The sequence below is a fragment of the Anabrus simplex genome, chromosome 3 (genome assembly GCF_040414725.1).
Source record: "Anabrus simplex isolate iqAnaSimp1 chromosome 3, ASM4041472v1, whole genome shotgun sequence".
Taxonomy (NCBI): domain Eukaryota; kingdom Metazoa; phylum Arthropoda; class Insecta; order Orthoptera; family Tettigoniidae; genus Anabrus; species Anabrus simplex.
In genome coordinates, this window is record NC_090267.1 from 173,385,431 (window position 1) to 173,407,745 (window position 22,315).

The following is a 22,315-nucleotide window of genomic DNA, read 5'->3' on the forward strand; positions in this document are numbered from 1 at the left end:
ACTACAAGATGAAAACAAATATCTAAAACAAGTAATGAAATGAAGTCAAATGATGCAGGATATAGCCATCAGATTAGGAAATCAAATCTTGAAGGAAGAAAATGGGTACTTCTATCTGGGTAGTAGAATAACCTTGATGGCAGAAGTAGGGACATAAAATGTAGATTTGTTCTAGCTAGGAAGCATTTCCTGAAGAAACAAATTGCTGACCTCAGACATAAACATGTACCGTATGTTGGAAATATATTTCTGAAGACGCTTGTGTAGAGTGCGGCAATCTATGGAATTGAAACATTAACAATAACTCGTGTAGAAAAAACTCTTTGAGGTGTAATGTTACAAAAGAAAATTGATGGTTAGAAGGTAACGAATCACCAATGAAGAGATATCCAAGATGGGAATGTTATGGCCAGTTTTGAGAAGAAAGTAGATTTCGAGATATCCAACACTTTTTGTTTTTTGGGGAATGTGTTACATAGTTGTTACCTGTCTCCTTCACTGAGTGGTAGCGCACTAACTTTCAGTCCGAGGGAGCCCAGATTAGATTCCCAACTGAGCTATGGAATTTTAGCGGATGGTTAATTTCAGTGGCTTGAGGAATAGGTGTTTGTACTGTCCCTTGCTCTATACTTCTTTACAACTAACATGTAACATGTTTCTCAACTTCACGCGTGCCGATGGTCTAGATGTTAGGCCCATTATCAGCATCAACTTCAAATACACGCAGTTCTCCCAATTGGCAGACGCCGCCCACGGAGGGTCTGCCTAACAAGGGCTACACCCAGGCTATAACAGTCACGCTAAATTATATTATTATTATTATTATTATTATTATTATTATTATTATTATTATTATTATTATTATTATTATTATTATTATTATATTGATTGGCGCATGCCTTGATTACGGTTATATCGATCCCACGGTGTAGGGGCAGCGAGGTTGCCTCTTTACTCGGAGCGCCTGGGTTCGAGGTCCACTCGGCCTATATGAGAACAGATGAGGAGCTATCTGACGATGAGATAGGGACCAAGCACTAGAAAGCCAACAATAACAGCTGAGAAGATTCGTCATACTGACCACGTGTTACGTCATAATCTTCAGGTCTTCGGACTAGGCAGCAGTTGCTTTGTCGGGCAAGGCCCATCAGGGTTGTAGCACCATGGGATTTCGTTTGATTCGATGTTGATTCCGCTTACCACGATTTTTATGGTGTAACATCTTATGTATATAACCTGCATAATGAACTTAAAACCATATTAATTGTAGAAGTCTGTCAATGATTGACGGATGTACCAGACTGCATACAATAATCGTGGTAGTACCAAAGTCATCCGACGACAGGTTACACCATGCTTTATAGCAGAAAATAAGCTATAATGCTTTCAGAATAGTAGCAAGCAAAGTTTTAATTTATTTTCTGAAAATGACTGATGTTTTAAAAGAAAACAGTATCAATATATAGGTCTATACTTAGAAACGCCAGGCTGAGTGGCTTTTTCGAACTGACTTAGACGGTAGAGCGCTGGCTTTCTTTGAGGGCAGATTTGGGGATCCATTCCTGGCTCATTTCGGTAGTATCTGAAGATTCTCAAGATTCTCGATAGTAAATTCCGGCCCTCAGTACAGTGGCGTACGCAAAGGGGATGGGCGGGTTTCAACCACCTCCCCCCTTGAACTTCAAAAATAGGCAAAGTCATCTCCGTACAGGCCTTGAAGACCCTTGGAGGGGTGGAAGGTAAAGGCTTCCATTATCCGTAACCTCGGCACTTGATGGGGTAGAGTGGTTAGCTTTATGTCAGGCCGCTTTTACACCCAGGAATTAACCTGGTACTCATGTTTGGCGTAGGCTGAGTGAGCCTCAGGACCATATACACGTCCGGACTGTTTTGCTTTTTAGCGTTCCGGCTGCATGCGTCTGTGAATTAACTAACCACCTCACAATCTTCTATTTGTAACTAGCTCTGTGGCCTCGTTTATAGTTTCACACCTCTTACCATTATGTCATTAAAAACTGCGTCTAACCATCGTCGCCTTGATCTCCCTCTACCGGGTGAGTTGGCCGTGCGGTTAGGGGCACGCCGCTGTGAGCTTGCATCCGGGAGATAGTAGGTACGAATCCCACTGTCGGCAGCCTTGAAGATGGTTTTCCGTGGTTTCCCATTTTCACACCAGGAAAATGCTGGGACTGTACCTTAATTAAGGCCACGGCCGCCTCCTACCAACTTCTAGGCCTCTCCTCTCCCATCGTCGCCATAAGGCCTATCTGTGTGGTGATCATACAAATTTTAGTGAAAAATGGAAGTGTATGTATAGGCACTTTAAGGCAGAAACAGGTTCAAAGAAGGACATTCCAGGAATCAGTAATGAACAAGGGGAGTGTGTATGCGGGGATCTTCAAAAGGCAGAAGTATTCAGTCAGCAGTATGTAAAGATTGTTAGTTACAAGGATAATGTCCAGATAGGGGTTGTGAGTAATACTAAAGAAGTATTAAAATTTACCTATGATAACAATGACATTTAGAGTAAGATACAAAAGTTGAAAACTAGAAAAGCAGCTGGAATTGATAAGATTTCTGGGGATATACTAAAGGCAATGGGTTGGGATATAGTACCATATCTGAAATACTTATTTGATTATTTTTTGGTCGAAGGAGCTATACCAAATGAATAGAGAGTTGTTATAGTAGCCCCTGTGTATAAAAGAAAGGGTGATAGACATAAAGCTGAAAATTACAGGCCAGTCAGTATGACATGCATTGCTTGTAAGCTTTCGGAAAGCATTCTTTCTGATTATATTAGACATGTATGCGAAATTAATAACTGGTTTGACAGAAAGCAGTTTGGGTTTAGGAAAGGTTATTCCACTGAAGCTCAGCTTGTAGGATTTCAGCAAGATATAGCAGATATCCTGGATTCAGGAGGCCAAATGGACGGTATTGCGATTGACCTATCTAAGGCATTTGATAGAGTAGATCATGGAAGACTACTGGCAAAAATGAGTGCTATTGGACTAGACAAAAGAGTGACTGAATGGGTGGCTATATTTCTAGAAAATAGAACTCAGAGAATTAGAGTAGGCGAAGCTTTATCTGACCCTGTAATAATTAAGAGGGGAATTCCTCAAGGCAGTATTATTGGACCTTTATATTTTCTTATATATATATCAATGATATGTGTAAAGAAGTGGAATCAGAGATAAGGCTGTTTGCAGATGATGTTATTTTGTGCAGAGTAATAAATAAGTGACAAGATTGTGAGCAAATGTAAAATGACCTCGATTGTGTTGTGAGATGGACGGTGGGCAATGGTATGATGATAAACGGGGTTGAAAGTCAGGTTGTGAGTTTCACAAATAGGAAAAGTCCTCTCAGTTTTAATTACTGTGTTGATGGGGTGAAAGTTCCTTTTGGGGATCATTGTAAGTACCTAGGTGTTAATATAAGTAAAGACCTTCATTGGGGTAATCACATAAATATGATTGTAAATAAAGGGTACAGATTTCTGCACATGGTTATGAGGGTATTTAGGGGTTGTAGTAAGGATATAAAGGAGAGGGCATATAAGTCTCTGGTAAGACCCCAACTAGAGTATGGTTCCAGTGTATGGGACCCTCACCAGGATTACTTGATTCAGGAACTGGAAAAAATCCAAAGAAAAGCAGCTCGATTTGTTCTGGGTGATTTCCGACAAAAGAGTAGCGTTACAAAAATGTTGCCAAGTTTGGGCTGGGAAGACTTGGGAGAAAGGAGACGAGCTGCTCGGTTAAGTGGTATGTTCCGAGCTGTCAGTGGAGAGATGGCGTGGGAGGACATCAGTAGACGAATACGTTTGAGTGGTGTCTTTAAAAGTAGGAAAGATCACAATATGAAGATAAAGTTGGAATTCAAGAGGCCAAATTGGGGCAAATATTCGTTTATAGGAAGGGGAGTTAGGGATTGGAATAACTTACCAAGGGAGATGTTCAATAAATTTCCAATTTCTTTGCAATCGTTTAAGAAAATGCTAGGAAAACAACAGATAGGGAATCTGCCACCTGGGCGACTGCCCTAAATGCAGATCAGTAGTGATTGATTTGATTGATTGATAGACGAGTAGCTCATCTCTTAACTCCCAAATCTTCCCAGCGCAAGGATTGTAACATTTTCGTTACACTACTCGTTTATCGAAATTCGCCCAAAACAAATAATGTTGAAAATTTTGGATTTTTTTCTTAACGTAACAGTTCTAACTATTAACGACTGATTATTGACGAACGGAGCAGTGTTGTAGTTTACTTGTTAGTACTTATACAACTCTTGGCTTGTGTACTGATCTAGTACATGTAGTTAGTCTTCTGTATCTCATGGCAACTATCAATAATCTATGGCCTGGTTTCAAGGCATGGACCAACTGTGTGTGTTTGTGCAAGCGAAAGTGTCTCTAAAACCAAGTTTTAGTGTCAGTTCCTAAAGAGGTACAGTATCAAAGTGTTATACCATGTGTCGATGGTGAGCGTCGGCAATTTGTGTTGATATACAAAAACAGTGACAGACAGGATATCTGTATTGTAATTATTGGTTATTGGGCTCACTACAAATGGTAGTGCAGTCCTCGCTGACGTTGAATATTTTGAGTATTGATGAATTACTCATGCACTGATACAAGTCAGAATATAGTTAGTTTTTGTAGAATCAGTGGAGTACCTAGGTGCAGTTCCTACCTTTAAACGTCTTCAGAGGGTTAGGCAAGGCTCGAAGCAGATATACCTGTACACAGTTTTATGTACACGCCCTGGAAGAGAGAATTATCATGCTCTGTCAAAATTCGAGTGATCCATTCTGATGAACCCTGGTGCCCAAATTCCGGACATTTCAGTTTATAACTTTATTCATTCCATGTGTGTGATATTTAAGTATATTAACATTTCAATTAACGCCCAAGCGTGAGGTGAATATTTTATATTATTTCATTTATATATTATACGGTATGTCCGCCTCTGTGGTGTAGTGGTGTGATAGCTGCCACCCCCGGAAGCCCGGGTTCGATTCCCGGCTCTGCCACGAAATTTGAAATGTGGTACGAGGGCTGGAACGGGGTTCACTCAGCCTCGGGAGGTCAACTGAGTAGAGGAGTTCGATTCTCACCTCAGCCATCCTCGAAGTGGTTTTCCGTGGTTTCCCACTTCTCGTCCAGGCGAATGGCGGTATAGTACCTCACTTACGGCCACGGCCGCTTCCTTCCCTCTTCCTTGTCTATCCCATCCAATCTTCCCATCCCCCACAAGGCCCCTGTTCAGCATAGCAGGTGAGGCCGCCTGGGAGAAGTATTGGTCCCCCTCCCCAGTTGTATCCCCGACCCAAAAGTCTGAAGTTCCAGGACACTGCCCTTAAGGCGGTAGAGGTGGGATCCCTCGCTAAGTCCGAGGGAAGAACCAACCCTGGAGGATAAACAGATATCGATGGCCTAGATTGAATACCTCGTATCTCAAAAAGTTCTTCCTATCCATTATTTCCCTTAAGACTGGTCACGCCTCCCAGCCACATTTGGGTATGCAGTCCATCAGAACAATGTTCGTTGGGTTTATTTTCCTATGCGGGCGCGTAAAGGAAAATGAACCTTATAAAATTTATACTCTAGGAGTTAGTAAATACGTCACGCAGACATACTTTCCTGTAGTACGGTACGGTAAGGTTCATTTTCCTTCACACGTCGGCATAGGAATAAAGAACACAACGAACATTGTTCTGATGGACTGCATATTCATGTGTGGCTGGGAGGCGTGACCAGTCTTAAGGGAAATAATGGACAGGAAGAACTTTGTGAGATACGAGGTTTTCATTCTAGGCCATCGATATACTAGCTGTAATACCCGGTCTTGCCCGGTTGATTTTTGAATGTTTACTTTTAAGATTAGTATTACCAGTTAGTTATGTGTGAAGTGAATTTTTATAGAAAGGGGATTGTGTAGTTTTACAGTTATTTAGGTATGTTTTAGTTCAAGTTTTATATTATTTAATTTTCGAGTAAAAACTTGTCGAATTGATTGGGAAGTATGTGATCCTTTAAAAAAAAAGTGATAACTACATGTACTTATCCGTCGCGTTATAGATATGACCTACACGATTTCAACTGTCATTGAGACTGTCAACAATTAGCTTTGTGACCTCAAAAGCAGTGGATTCAACACTAATCTCAGTCATTTTAGACTGTTTACTATTAAACCCCCTTCAGCCTCCCGGCTCAATGGCGTGAACTTAAACGGTATTCAGAGCGTCACAGTTCGTCTCAGCGACACATAAACAATGGACTCGACATTAATATCGGTTATTTTTCATTATTTTTAAATGTCATCCCCTCCCATTCCCCACCCCTAGCGGGGGTTGGTATGTTTCATCTCCATAGTACTTTTTTCCGGATGGTAAGTCATATGTGTACCAAGTTTCGTTGAGAGTTATTCTGGAACGTACCCACATACACTCATATATCTCGGTTATTTTAACATTCATTTTCAACCCTTCTCAACCTCCGTACTGATTGCAGTGAAGCATGACTCAACCACCCAGAGTGTCACAGATCAACTCAGCGACCTCGTAAACGATGTTTTCGACATTAATATCAGTCATTTGCGTTTATTTTTATATTTCACTACCTACGCTAGGAGTGCTAGGGGTGTTTTACACAACAGTCCTTTTTTCAGATAGTGAGTCATATATGTACCAATTTTGTATGAGGGTTATGTTGGAAGAAACATGCGTAATTTCGGTCATTCTGGACAATTTCTTTTCCACCTCTTCTCATCTCCATGCTGAGCATCGACTTCAACGACGTCCGGAGTGTCACTATTCCTCTCAATGACCACGAAAACCACGGATTCGACACTATTTTCGATTATTTGTACATTTCAGCCCCTCCCACCCCACCCCTAGGGGTGCTAGTGTTACCATACCTCCTCGCAGTTTGTCTCCTGACAGTAAGTCGTAAGTGTACCAAGTTTGGTTGAAATCTCTCCCGTAGTCTGAAAAAGCATGGATTCAACACTAATATCGGTCGTTTTTTAGTTATAATTATATTTCCCCCCTTCCCTATGGCCTCTAGGGGTGCCTTGCCCTCACAGAATTTTTTCCAGATAGCAGGTAATATCTGTAGCAAGTTTAATTGGCACATATGCTGGAACATACATACAAACATCCATAACCTCGGTTTTGGACATTTTCTTTTCTTCACCCCTTCTCACGCCCCTGCCGACTGGGGCTCACCTTGGACTTAAACGACATCCGGGGTGTCACTATTCAATTCAGCGACCCCGAAAATTATGGAGTCGAAACTATTTTCAATTTTTATTCCTCACCCCTCAACCCCCAGCCTTAAAGGTCCTAGGGGTATCTTGTCCCTACGCGGTTAGTCTACTGATAGTAAGTCATAAATGTACCAAGGTTTGGTTCAAATCGCCCCCGTAGTCCTGAAAACTATGGATTCGACACTATTATTGATCATTTTTATTTATCTTTGCTTTTCTGCCCTTCTCCTAAAGTTTCTAGGGGTGTCTCGTCCCCACCGCATTTTTCACACATAGTAAGCAATATTTTCACCAAATTTAGTTGACAGCTATGCTGGAAAATACGCACATACAACCATACTGTCGGTCATTTTGGTCATTTTTACCCTTTCTTATCCCCTATGCCAAGGGGGGCTGAACTTCGACTTTAAAAAATTCCGAAGTATCACTATTCATTTCAGCGACTGCGAAAATACTATTTACGAATTTTATACCTCACGCCTCCACCCCTCCCCAAAGGGTGCTAGGAATCTCTTATCCCCACGCGATTAGTCTCCTTGCAGTCCGTCATAAGTGTACCAGTTTGGTAGAAATCACTCCAGTAGTCCTGAAAACTGTGATACCAGACTATAATCGGTTGTTTTTAGATATATGTATAATTCACCCCCTCCTGGGGGTTCTAGGGGTGTCTTGCCCTAACAGCATTTTTCACAAATAGTAAGTGATATTTGTGCCAAATTTAGTTGTCAGTTATGCTGGAAAATACAAACATACATCCATAATTTCGGCCATTTTGGTCATTTTACTTTTTAACCTTTTCTCACTTCTGTGTCAAAGGGAATTGAACTTGGACTTTGGAACTCGATAGCTGCAGTCGCTTAAGTGCGGCCAGTATCCAGTAATCGGGAGATAGTGGGTTCGAGCCCCACTGTCGGCAGCCCTGAAGATGGTTTCCCGTGGTTTCCCATTTTCACACCAGGCAAATGCCGCGGCTGTGCCTTAATTAAGGCCACGGCCGCTTCCTTCCAATTCCTAGGCCTTTCCTATCCCATCGTCGCCATAAGACCTATCTGTGTCGGTGCGTCGTAAAGCAAATAACAAAATAGAACTTGGACTTTAAAAAATCCGGAGTGTCACTGTTCATCTCAGTGACCACTAAAACTTTGGATTCAACACTATTTTCGATTATTTTTATGACTCAATATCCCCTCACCCCAACCCCAATGAGTGCTCAATATGGATTTTATAAAATCCGGAGTATCACTATAGTCTACATGTCAGCGACTCCGAAAACTATGGATTCTACGCTATTTCCGATTATTTTTATATCTCACTCCTCGTCGCCCCCCCCCCCAAAGGGTAATGAACTTGAACTTTAAAAAATTCCGGAATGTCACTTTTCATATCAGCGACCCCGAAAATGGTGGATTCGACTCTATTTTATATTATTATACAGTATCTCACTCCCCCCTCGCCACCACCGCAAAGGGGGCTGAAATTGGACTTCAAAAATCCAGAGTGTGACTGTTCATCTCAGGACCCCGAAAACTATGGATTCGAAGCTATTTTCGTTTATTTTTATATCTCACTTTTCCTTTGCTCCCACCCCAAACGGGGCTGAAATTGGACTTTAAAAAATCCGGAGTGTCACTCTTTATCTCGGCAACCCCGAAAACTATAGATCCAACACTATTTTCGATTATTGTTATCTCTCTCCCCTCGACCCCCACCCCCAAGGGATAAAAAATCTGGAGTGTCACTATTCATCTCAGTGACTCCGGAAAGTATGGATTCGACACTATTCTTACCTAACTGGTCAAACAGTTGTATCATAATGAAAATCTGAACTTTGATTGGTGAAGAACCTGTATCATAATGAAACTTGAACTATAATGAGCCCCATTAAGAGTCAGTCTTCTGGCATATAATGTTTATATTTCGGCATCGTCGGGCATAAAATTATATAATACTAGTTGTCGTTTTCCTGTTTCTCCTCTTATTTTTATTTTTTCGGGGTACATAAATATTTTACATGTCCGACTCGTTGGCTGAATGGTCAGCGTACTGGCCTTTGGTTCAGAGGGTCCCGGATTCGATTCCCGACCGGGTCGGGGATTTTAATCGCTTCTGATTAATTCTTCTGGCTCGGGGACTGGGTGGATGTATCCGTCCCAACACTCTCCTCTTCATATTCACACAACACACTACACTATAAACCACCACAGAAACACGCAATAGCGATTACATCCCTCCATACAAGGTTGGCGTCAGGAAGGGCATCTGGCCGTAAAACAGGGCTAAACCCACATGTGCTACGCAGTTCGCACCCGCGACCCCACAGGTGTGGGAAAAGCGGTAGGAAAAGAAGAAAGAAGGATACATAAATATCTTACATACTAAGCAACGGCTGGCTCGGTGAGGAAAGCAACGGGAAACTACCTCACTCCTCATTTCCCTAGTACGCCTCTTCAGTGACGCCTAGGCTATTTATGACAGCTGTTGGCGGAGCTGCAGAGGGTCAAACCAGCCTTCGGGCTGAATACCCAACATACATACACTAAGTCATTTCTTAAAAATACAGTCTTATACACTACATTTGATGTCTTGTTTTCTGGCGCATGCACAAACAGATTTTCTGATTGTCCGACACAGGAGAAAGCAACGTAGAACTAATTAATTTCGTGTGGCTATTTCTAGTGGAGTGCAGCCCTTGTAAGACAGACCCTCCGATGAGGGTAGGCGGCATCTGCTATGTGTGAGTATCTACGTGTTATTGTGGTGGAGGATAGTTATATATATGGTGTGTGAGTTGCAGGGATGTTGGGGACAGCACTGACACTCAGCCCCCAGGCCACTGGGATTATGAAGGTTGAAATCCCCGATCCGCCCGGGAGGCGAACCTGGGACCCTCTGATCCGAAGGCCAGTACGCTGACCATTCAGCCAACGAGTCGGGCATCGTAGAGCTGACCATGTGTGGAACTAGAATCCTTCAAATTAACTCCGCAATTGTGGAACGTTTGACCCTGAGCCTTATTGATAATCATACTACTGTATAAGCTTATCTCACTGGAAATTGTAATCGTTTGAAACAAAATGACATATCATTTGAGATCAATAGCATTCCTCGTATGAAAACAAATTTTCTTTTTCCTTTCCCTGTTAGGATTATTGCCTCGGTGATATTTTTAAGGAGCTGTTTCAGTAAGTATGTGCTTTATATTCAAGAATTGCAGAAAATACTCACAGATGTACTCAAGCAGCAAACTGTTATGGTTCTGTGATCACCATACTCCTGCGAGATGAATCAAAGATGGTATATAAAACCAAGAAGTACACGTCACAACCTTCTAGTACATTCTCATTCCGATCTTTCCAGTACATTCACTCTCATTTAATACATCCAGTGACGAAGTCAACCAATTTCAAGCCCCACATCTCTCATACCACCACAGCTACAGACATGCAACCCCTATAGTGCACAACGGGAGTCTCGAGGCTACTGCCACATACAAATGGGTAGTTGTGGCTGATAGATGATATATACGAACACACACGTCTATTATTTTATACAGTCGGCCAATTTCAACCCCTACATTTCCCACACCACTACAGCTACCGACACAGAACCACTACAGTGCACGATGGAAGTCTCCAGGCTACTACCACACACAAACACCAGTGGTCTGCGATGGGTAGTTGTGGCTGCAAGATGATATATACGGACACAGACGTCTATTTTTTTATATAGTCGGCCGCTTTCAACCCCCAACATCTCCCACACCACCACGGCCACCGACACACAACAACCATAGTGCACGACGGGAGACTCGAGATTACTACCACATAGAAGCATCAGTGGTCTGCGGTGGGTAGTTGTGACTGCAAGGTGAAATATACGAACACACACGTCTATTTGTATAGGCCTATATAGTCGGCCAATTTCAATCCCCACATCTACCACACCACTACAGCTACCGACACGCAACCACTATAGTGCACGATGGGAGACTTGAGGCTACTACCACACACAAAAACCAGTGGTCTGCGATGGATAGCTGTGGCTGCAAGGTGAAATATACGAATACACACGTCTATTTTTGTATATAGTCGGCCATTTTGAACCCCCGTATCTCCCACACCACCACAGCTACCACACACAACCACTATAGTGTACGATGGGAGACCCCAGGCTACTACTGTACCACACACAATCACCATGGTCTGCGGTGGGTATTTGTGGCTCCAATGTGAAATAACCGGACACACGCGTCTATTTTTATATATAGTCGGCCAATTTCAATCCCCACATCTACCACGCCACTACAGCTACCGACACGCAACAACTATCGTGCACGATGGAAAACTCGAGACTCCTACCGCACATAAACATCAGTGGTCTGCGGTAGATAGTTGTGGCTGCAAGGTGAAATATACGGACACACACGTCTATTTTTATATAGATGTAGATTACTCATCATAAAAAAAACTATCCATCGGATTTCCTTCAAACCACTTCCTAAACCTTCACAGCAGTAATAAGAACAAGTTGTGAAATTTTCAGATCACTCGGTCTGTAGTTTTTGTCTGTTCATCTCAAACATCAACACCCACTTTTATATAGACTATATATTGATTCAGTAAATTGAAAATGTCACCCAACAGTAGCGCATATTTTATAATTATTGTTAATATAGATGAATTACGCGGAAAGCGAAAGGCATACGGAGGTGGTTAAGATGTCTAAAAGTATTTTATCCGCAGAATAAAATCGTCCGAATCACAAAGTAATTACATGGCAATGGAACGGCTCAAAATGTAAAGAAAATTTCTCATTTTGGTTTAACTTTCGGCAATTTGACCATCTAAATATTAATTCCGATCACTTATCTGGTGAACCTCTAGAAATCTATCTCAGAGCTCGAGTTGATGGTGCCACAATAGTTTCCGTACGCCCGTTAGGGATAAAGTTGTGCGGGGTACGATAAGGTGAGAATTTCTTAATTTACTTCATATCGACTTCAGAATGTTAATTCCAATTCCAATTTATTATCCTCAAGTCCACCGGCAAGCCGCCACCTGCGACGCACCACGTGGGAGTATCACCTCTCCCCCTGCTACGCCAGCGTAGTAGGTTCGTGGTGAGTGTTAGAGGGTTGATCATACTGATAAATAATTTGAAAGAAATAGTTCGATATCTCACACCGTTGCCAATTTATCAGCTGCTGAAGTTAGCCAATGACTTTTTGAAATTTAGACGTTATAATAGAAGTGGAAATGGTACGTTCATTCGTCACCAGATGGCTCCCCGGACGTGACACAGCGCTAGCATTCGAAGCGGAAGCTGACCGAACCGTCAGAAATCAGTCTAAGAGGTTCACATAACATGTGTACGTAACAAAGTCATTGTTTAAGAAGCCTTTCTCGTGGACAGTCGAGATTTTATTCTGATGACGCAGAGCACAGTTCTTTGCGAATAAAGAATTTCACCTTATTTTCAATCAATCAATCAATCAATCAATCAATCAATCAATCAATCAATCAATCAATCAATCAATCAATCAATCAATCAATCAATCAATCAATCAATCAATCAATCAATCAATCAATCAATCAATCAATCAATCAATCAATCAATCAATCAATCAATCAATCAATCAATCAATCAATCAATCAATCAATCAATCAATCAATCAATCACTACTGACCTGCATTTAGGGCAGTCGCCCAGTGGCAGATTCCCTATCTGTTGTTTTACTAGCATTTTCTGAAATGATTGCAAAGAAATTGCAAATTTATTGAACATCTCCCTTGGTAAGTTATTCCAATCCCTAACTCCCCTTCCTATAAACGAACATTTGTCCCAATGTGTCCTCCTGAATTCCAACTTTATCTTCATATTGTGATCTTCCCTACTTTTAAAGACACCACCCAAACTTATTCGTCTACTGATGTCCTCCCACGCCATCTCTCCACTGACAGCTCCGAACATACCACGTAATCGAGCAGATCGTCTCCTTTCTCCCAAGTCTTCCCAGGACAAACTTTGCAACATTTTTGTAACGCTACTCTTTTATCGAAAATCACCCATAAGAAATCGAGCTGCTTTTCCTTGGATTATTTCCACTTCCTGAATCAAGTAATCCTGGTGAGGGTCCCATACACTGGAACCATACTCGAGTTGGGGTCTCACCAGAGATAAATATGCTCTCTCCTTTACATCCTTACTACAACCCCTAAATACCTTCATAACCATGTGCAGAGATCTGTACCCTTTATTTACAATCATATTTATGTGATTACCCCAATGACGATCTTTCCTTATATTATTACCTAGATACTTACAATGATCCCCAAAGGGAACCTTCACCCCATCAACGCAGTAATTAAAACTGAGAGGACTTTTCCTATTTTTGAAACTCACAACCTGACTTTTATCCCCGTTTATCATCATATCATTGTCTACTGTCCATCCCACAACATTATCAAGGTCATTTTGCATTTGCTCACAATCTTGTCACTTATTTATTACTCTGTACAGAATAACATCGTCTGCAAACAGCCTTATCTCTGATTCTACTTCTCTACACATATCTTTGATATATGTAAGAAAACATAAGGACACGGCATAAGCCCAAAAGCCTATACAGTATCATGTCTACAGTAATACTATTGTTTAACGCTAGTTTCTGGGAATGTGGGGCTTTGCGGGTCGGATCCACTGATTGTTTTAACTTAATATCCATCCATTCATTCTTCGTCCTCACGTTCTGAATTCTGTTCAGTGGAGGATTATGGATTTTTAATTGTCCTTACATTTCGTCTCATTTCGTGCCATTAGGGGCGGATGACCTAGATGTTAGGCCCCTTTAAACAACAAGCATCATCATCATCATCATCTAACACTCACATACCCGGTTCACGTTGTTTCTGACCACCCTGTATATATCAGTGAATATACGTGAAAAATATGATGACCGACGTAACGGTACCTTTGCGGTAGATTGAGGGCAATTAAGCCAGAAGTTATATGGTGTGCGAATTCTCAAAAAATGTCAAATATTTTGAAACATCACCGTGTTTGTATCATTGGAAAGAAGAGATCGAATAGGATTGAACTGTGCCATCATAACTCTTGTCAGACTTCAACATCCCATAAATAATATCCTCACAGAATCCTACGACTTACATAAGCGCATGCGCCGACAGTTAACAGAATAGTACCGAGTGGCACGGTTCGCGCTAGGGAAGCAACCATATAAGTTAGTTCGCAGTAATACTATTAACACTACAGTCGTAAACATAAAACACCAAATGGGTCCCAGCGGGACAGATCCTCAACTATACCCATCCCTATATTTTTTCTCCTCTCGATTTTCTGTCGTGGAAATGATTGGACCGACTTCAGATTCAACAAAAAATATCCCTTTATGCAAAATTAACTGTATAGGTTTTAGTAATTGCAGTTCTACGAGCAGTAAGTTTATTTATTATACTCACGTTTAACCTTTGACGTGTCAAGTTTTTGGTGAGTACTGGAATACAGAAAGGATTTGTAAAATAAAATTTAAACATCACAGTGTTTACTGTTAGGGAGCTAGCTTTATTACGAATAAATAATAATAATAATAATAATAATAATAATAATAATAATAATAATAATAATAATAATAATAATAATAATAATAATAATAATAATAATTCTATGTGGCTATTGCTAGCCTGGTGCAATTCTTTTAAGGCAGACCCGCCGATATGGCCATGTCAAGGATTTTTTTACCTGAAACTGAGGGCTGATTCGAGGTCCACTTAGCCTACATGATTGCAACTAAGGAGCCATCTGACGGTGAGATGGCGGCCCCGGTCTAGAAAGCCAAGAATAACGGCCGAGAGGATTCTTCGTGCCGACCACACGATACCTCGTAATGTGCAGGCCTTCGGGCTGAGCAGCGGTCGCATGGCAGATCATGGCCGTTCGGGCCTGTTGCGCCATGGGGCTTGGTTTGGTTAGTAAACAATGCTGAAGTATTAAAGCCATAATATTTTGATATATTCACTACTGTACGTGTTGGTAAAATAGGTTTGTAAAGTGTGAAATTCTGTTCGCGTTGTCACAAATTTTCGGTATAAAGTATTTTATGAATCTTCTGAGGTCCGGAATTTTTTGGGAGGTCAAATCCTGTAAACATGAAGTTCTTGGGCTAAATGAGGTTCTATTCTTTACGGTAAAAGAGGAAAAATATATTATCATCTTAGTTTGGCTCTTACCACAAAGAGACCGGGTGTTTCTTTCATGCTATTACCACAACGTACCGATGTTTCCTGAAATGGCATTGAATATACGAATATGTGTACTTTTTAATTGACACTTCTAGTCAGTGTTTCAGTCACGTAGCCATTAGTAAAGCCCTTTGATCAGCGGCAAAGTAAACTTACCCGAGCGCTAAACATTGGAGGATGTCAACTCCGACTGCTCCGTCTTGTCGCTACCTCTCTAACTGTTTTGGTGGGAGATAGCGAAATGTCAATCATACCTCACTAAGGTAAATAGAATTTCCCAACAATTTAAATACAAATGAGTACTCAATGGTGTGTGTTTTTAAATACATATATTTTTTAGGAATTTCGAACTTTTCAACTCAGTGTCCCGTTTAAAATCCTTAGAAGGTTAAAATAGAATTATTGGTATACAGTATTCTATAATGATAGGCAAGGTCATTGTGCGTCATGAGTGGGGTTCGGGTGTTTAGGACCTAAAACCTACCCTAATATGTAGGCAAATGTATAGTCTTAAAAGTTGCTAAATATGACCCGAAAATGGAAAAAATGTTGTGGAATGTCTGTTCAAAATGTGATATTTCCACTTCAAAGTAAAAATTAGCATGTCTTCCATATGTATTGCAGTAGTTGAATACTATCGAATGTCATGAGCAAGGAACATATTTATATGTACTAATAATTAATCAGGTATGTACATATATATTTAGTTATTTTATTGAAATATGGAATTGATGATGATGCTTGTTGTTTAATGGGGCCTAAGTCATCGGCCCCGAAATACAGAATTATACATGGACTTAAATTTACCAAAAATACTATCAGTTCCATTCAATATCAAAGTTCATTGAAGCTAAACAAATTAGGCCTGCATGAAACATAATGTTGCAATTCATAGCAACTTCGAAAAACACATGATATTTTATTCTCTGTTATCAAAACAACGGATTAAAAATGTTCTTTAAGTGCTGGAAAGTGAATATTTTGTTTTCTTTGAGGACTAAAACTGCTCTCAGTAGAAGAGGTAATGAGGACATGTTTGAACTTCACAATATCTGCTGGGGCTATGTCCAACGTTAACTTCACACTTAACACACAAGATGCATCAACCTTTCCGATTTTCACATATCCAGGGATCTTTTAAATTACAGTGTCCATCTTTATTTTTGTTATATCTTCAGCTTTACCTCTACAACGATTCAATTCTTCCACAGTATTATTCACATTTTCAAAACTTTCAGAAAATGACAGATGCACGTTTGAGTGATTTTGTGATGTATGAAAAAGTCATTTCCCACACTTGTCTCACAGACTACTGTTTTCTTGCACCTTTTCTGAGACTGAAACTTCAGAGCCCAAGGCATGCAGAACGTTCAATAGAGTCTGTAACTATTTGATGAATACTAATAAATAAAATCATGAATAAGAATTTATAAATAAAATTACTCAAAATTTAATAAAATTAATAAACGTAATGAACCGAAATGTCCGTAGTATGGGCGCCAGAGTTCACCAGAATGGATCCCTCGAATTTTGATAGAGCATGATAAACTTTATATCCCAGGGCGTGTACATAATGCTGCATACTGGTACATCTGCTGCAGACCTTACCTAACCTCCTAAAAACGACTAAATAGGTAGGAACTGCACCTAGGTTCATCAATTTCTCCACTGATTCTAAAATAGCTAACTATATTCTTAACAAAATCCGTGCATGAGCACCTCATCAACACACAACATTATACATATAATACACACATAAAATATTGCTGGAATACTCCATATTTATAACAATAACAATGAAAACAGTGGGAAAACGAAAGTGAGAACTAAACTACCATTTGTAGATAGTCCGATGAACAATATACATACATGTAGATAAATACCCTTCACTGTCTCTGCATCAATACGACTTGCCAGTTCTCACAATCGGCATTCATAACATCACACAGATACTGTACCTCGTAATTCTGTGTTCACAGACTTTAACACTTGTTGTAAATATATATATATATACATTTGAACAACACACGCTTGTCGATCCTGAACATAAATTATGGAAAGTATGAGATAGCTTTCACCAACATATAATGCCAGACTTCCACAAGTACTACAACACTTAATGCGTACGCCCTCCGCAATTTGTTGATCAGCCACTTTCCTTGAACATAACAAGACTACGTTCCACGAACGTTTGAAGTCCAGTCCAGTATATTGCAACCGTGTCACTACCGTACCGTATATCAGCACTACTTCTTGCTCGTACAGTGTGTCAGTACTCATTCCTGTCCGTACCGAGTGATGTTCCCGCCGTTTGATCAAGCTTTATAGGCATCAGCATTCCCCTTCCTCTCACATAATACGCCTGGATTGGTCCTTGCCAGCCAATCATGAGTGATCCACCGTTCAGGGTTGCCCTCAGCTTCTTCATGCTCCCAAGACATAAACAAACGCTGAGGTATATCACATTACTCATAGAACTTTCCTACTACAATAACATCAACAAACACATCTCATCAGACACTGGGATGTCCGCATGAGTCATACGAATTACCAGAGTCCAAGTTAGCAATGTTTCTCCACTCATGCAAAACAAATTACTCATACTACATATATGGTTACCTTCCAGCTTACAAAGATTAATGACAAAATATACAAATGAAATACTGATATAATAATAATAATAATAATAATAATAATAATAATAATAATAAATCGAATACTGACAATAATATCTCACACTTCTACATATAGTGCGAGGGTGTGATATATTGCACCCATAAGCGAATTTGCGTAATTAATGTAAGAATTAAAAGTTGAATAATTCGCATTGGAATACAGCAGTAGGCTGTGGAAGCTGGCAGTCACAAAGCAACATTCTGGCGCCGGTCAGACTGCAAGTAGATCCGCAGAACTTTTCTTAAGGCACGAACAGCAGATAGCTGGCCTAAGTGGTACATCCAATAAATGTTTATGGTGCCGACAGGAAGTGGGAACTTTCTACTCGGTTCTCACGGGAAAATCACGCGTTGGAACTTGACCTACTTAGAAGTGCAAAAGAGAAAACAATAATACCCGTCAACCCTTGGCAGAAAATGGAAGCATCCATGCTGCGGAGAGCGCGAACGTCTCAGCCAATCACAAAATTGCAAATTTAAATGTTTTGCCATAGCGGGAATCTACAGCCAGTATTTCGCGATTTGGAGCCCGGAGTAGTTGTGGAAAACGGTGTCCTGACTTCCTAACAATATTTGAAAATTTATCGGTGCAAATGTTTGATTAATTAGTGGTTAATTAAGAAAATTTTAACTTTACATGGAAGGGTGGTATCGCCCAGGAAGCGAACTATCATGGCGGGAAGAGACCATCCGCAGGAAGGAAATAACGCCGGTGACGCGCGCCGTCGTATGGATTACCCTGTGATCGTTTGCCACGGCGCAATATAACAAGTAAGTCAGACCGAAATTAGGAAGATTTTGTACATATTTTTAAAAGCTTTAACCTACGGACGTATGATAAAGCGGTCCCAAGTGCAAGATTACTACGCCACATCCCTTCCACAGAACTATTTTCGAAGTGGGGGGAGAACTGTTTACAAAAACAACGAGCAGTTTGATGAATCTTCAGTCAGCTTTCAAATTCAGTCTTGTGCGGAGCAGTTAGTGTCTAATTCAGTCTTGTAAGGAGTTCTTGTACGAAGTCTAGTACGGAGTTCAATCAGTTGTGTGAATTCTGAGTCCGGTAGGAACGCGATCACAGACACTTGTTGGCATCCGAGTGAGCCATGTATTCACTTGTGAGAGTAATATTTCAGGAGAAGTGAACACTTTAACAGACTTTTATTTACCTTGAATCCATGCAGAGATAATCAGACAATAGCTACAATTTTTCAACACTTGCCTTAAATGAACTTACACAACCAACCGAGAGGGACAATGGATCACGTCGTAACATGTAACTGCATAAAAATTTTCCTAATCCACGTGTAGTTTGGATATTTGTTGAAAGGTCATTTTATTTTTATTTTTATTTTGGAGGACGATTAGTATAAAGATTTCTCCACACATCATTGGAAACAGTACTTTTAGCTTGTTTTCATCACTTTCAATGAACTGTTAGGGCAAGCGAGATGTTACGGGAGAAAAATTAGTTAAAGCAGTTACAGGGAGGAGAATGACTTTGTTTTTCATTAATGGAAGGCCGCGGTGTTAGGACCTAGAGTACACCGTTATGTTCCGAAGAGGTGAACAACCGGTAAGCCTTAAACAAACAAACAAACTGAGAGGGGTGTATGAGGCACAGCACGACGCCAGGCAGGTAGCGGAGAGAAGACTTTCGACTTCACGTCAGGTGTTTATGCAGTGTTATTGTATAATCTTCGTTGAAGTGCTAGAAATGCGAGTGTTTCTGTAAATGTGAACGTGTGTAACGCCTTTATAAAAATGTATCAAGCATGTGCGTGTGATATTTCGGATTAACACATCAGCTTCAAGATGGAATTCTAATTCATCATGACAGAGCCCGGAGGGTGATCCAACCTGCCTCCAGCACTAAGGTAATGGCAACAAAATGTATAAATAAATATGTAGGACTATGAACCAATCGATGATCACATGTAGCTTAGACTATTAGATAGGATTGTAAATAATTCACATAATAATAATAATAATAATAATAATAATAATAATAATAATAAGTGTGAGCTAGTGTTATTTGCGTACTTTCTTTAAGTAAATGTGTTTTGCATATTATTTCTGGATCATTTGTAGTAAGTCCTTTTGACAGGTTAGAATTCTGTTTTTGCGAGATTTCAATGAGTGTAATGCAGATTAATAATAATAATAATAATAATAATAATAATAAAAATAATCAAGTTATTATAACGTTAGTTATGAGCGATATTTCTGTTGAAGTTATGATTTTGTAGATGCCGCCTTGTTGATTTTTAATGTTTCCTTTTGCTACTAGCGCATTCAGTTTGTTTCATGTTGTGTAACCATCTTTATTCAGATGACCGTTTCCGGTAGCTCTTATACCGTGTATTTTTGCGACGATTTGGTGGACACGCGAATATTTATTTCTGTGTGTAATTGCGGTTACACATTTTCAATAGCCGTGTTTTTGAGAGGCAATCTCGTCATTTTAGTAAACAGTTAGTGACAGGAAGCCATTGATAAGTCAGCTCTGATATTTTGTGAGATGTGAAGCGAAGGATGATCGAAAGATCGAGCTAAGTGAATAATATCCCTGATGATCTGCGTTGATAATGGAAATGTGATATTTGGACCATGTCATGAACAGTGTCGTAAGAAATAGAGATGTGAACGACAGTTATTTCGCCCGCCGGATACGAGCGAGCCCGCATTATGAGTTACTAAGTCGAGAATAATGATGAATAAATAGAATTGAGAGATGAATAATTTAACCGAGTGTGTTAAATATATGACGACATGGGAAATGGTTGTAGGCAGAAGCCTGTATTGTTTCAAATAGTTTCCAGGGAAAGTAGATGCTCGGCAAATATGCGAGTTAATGCACGAGGTAATATGTGAGCAGAGCGACGAATCAATGTGTATTTTGATAGTCATGTAGAATCATGGATGACATGTAATACCCGTAATTATTGTCCATAAAGGCTGAATAGTGTCATAGCCAGACATTTTTCGTCTGAGGTTAGAAGATTGCCATCATATTCACAATATTTTGTTACTTGTAGCTGGGTAAATTTTCTTTAGACTCCGATATTTGCGCATTTTATTTATTTTTTTCACTTTCAGCAGGCAGCGATGTTGGGATCTAGATTTGTTTATTATTATTCTTTCTTTGTGTATATTTTATCACCGTGTTATTTTAGGATCTGATCATACGTGAATTATTTGTATTTGATTGATGTAAATAAGTAGGTGTAGTTAGGTTAGTTTTGATTTCAGTATTTTTTTTGTTCGAGCAGTGTTTCTCCATTAACAGGTTCATTTATGTAAATAAGGTGTCATGTGTTAGGATAAGAGATCATCGATTAGTTCATAGTCAAAACCATAGTAGTGGTATGCTCATACCAGACATTCAGTAATTACCAAGCCTTAGAAATCCACTACATTTCAATTAGGAAAATGAAGTGATCCTTAATAAACCAGTTGTATCATAAGTGCCGCAAATGAATGAGGTAAATGAGATGGGATCTGCCTCCATCTAGTGGTAGTACCACAAATACGAAGTCGTAATGGAAATGCAGGCAGCGGCAAATTAAGTGAAATTAATAATGTAAAAGGATCGCTTTCATTTGAGATGTAAACATGAGGCACTTGGCCTAATTATTTTAATATTTTAAGAGGTCTAGGCTACCACAGTCATGCAAGTGAGGTTTAAATAATTAAATGAGTGATTGTAACACTCAGGTTCATGTTTCAATAATTTCTTGTTTCAACCACGAGTAGTTTAAAATGTGGCAATGGTTATGTGGTAGATGAAGTACAATGTTCATGGTTGTTTTGTTTTCTTTTCCTCTTATTTGTTATACATGGTTAGTGCAGTCCATGATTAATTTAGAGTTGGGTGTTTCCCAACTGAATCACATGTGTTAAATATTTGATAAACACCTCTGAGCCAGTGTTGATTTGATGACTTAACCAATTAATTATTCAACTACGCAAGTTTATTTTGATAGACATTTTTCAATGTATTACAATTCAGTATTTCAAATGAGGTGGTATTTCTGACCAGTGTTTTTTTGAATTTTATTCACGTCATCGTCTTGGAGACAGTGTCGACGTAATCTGGAAT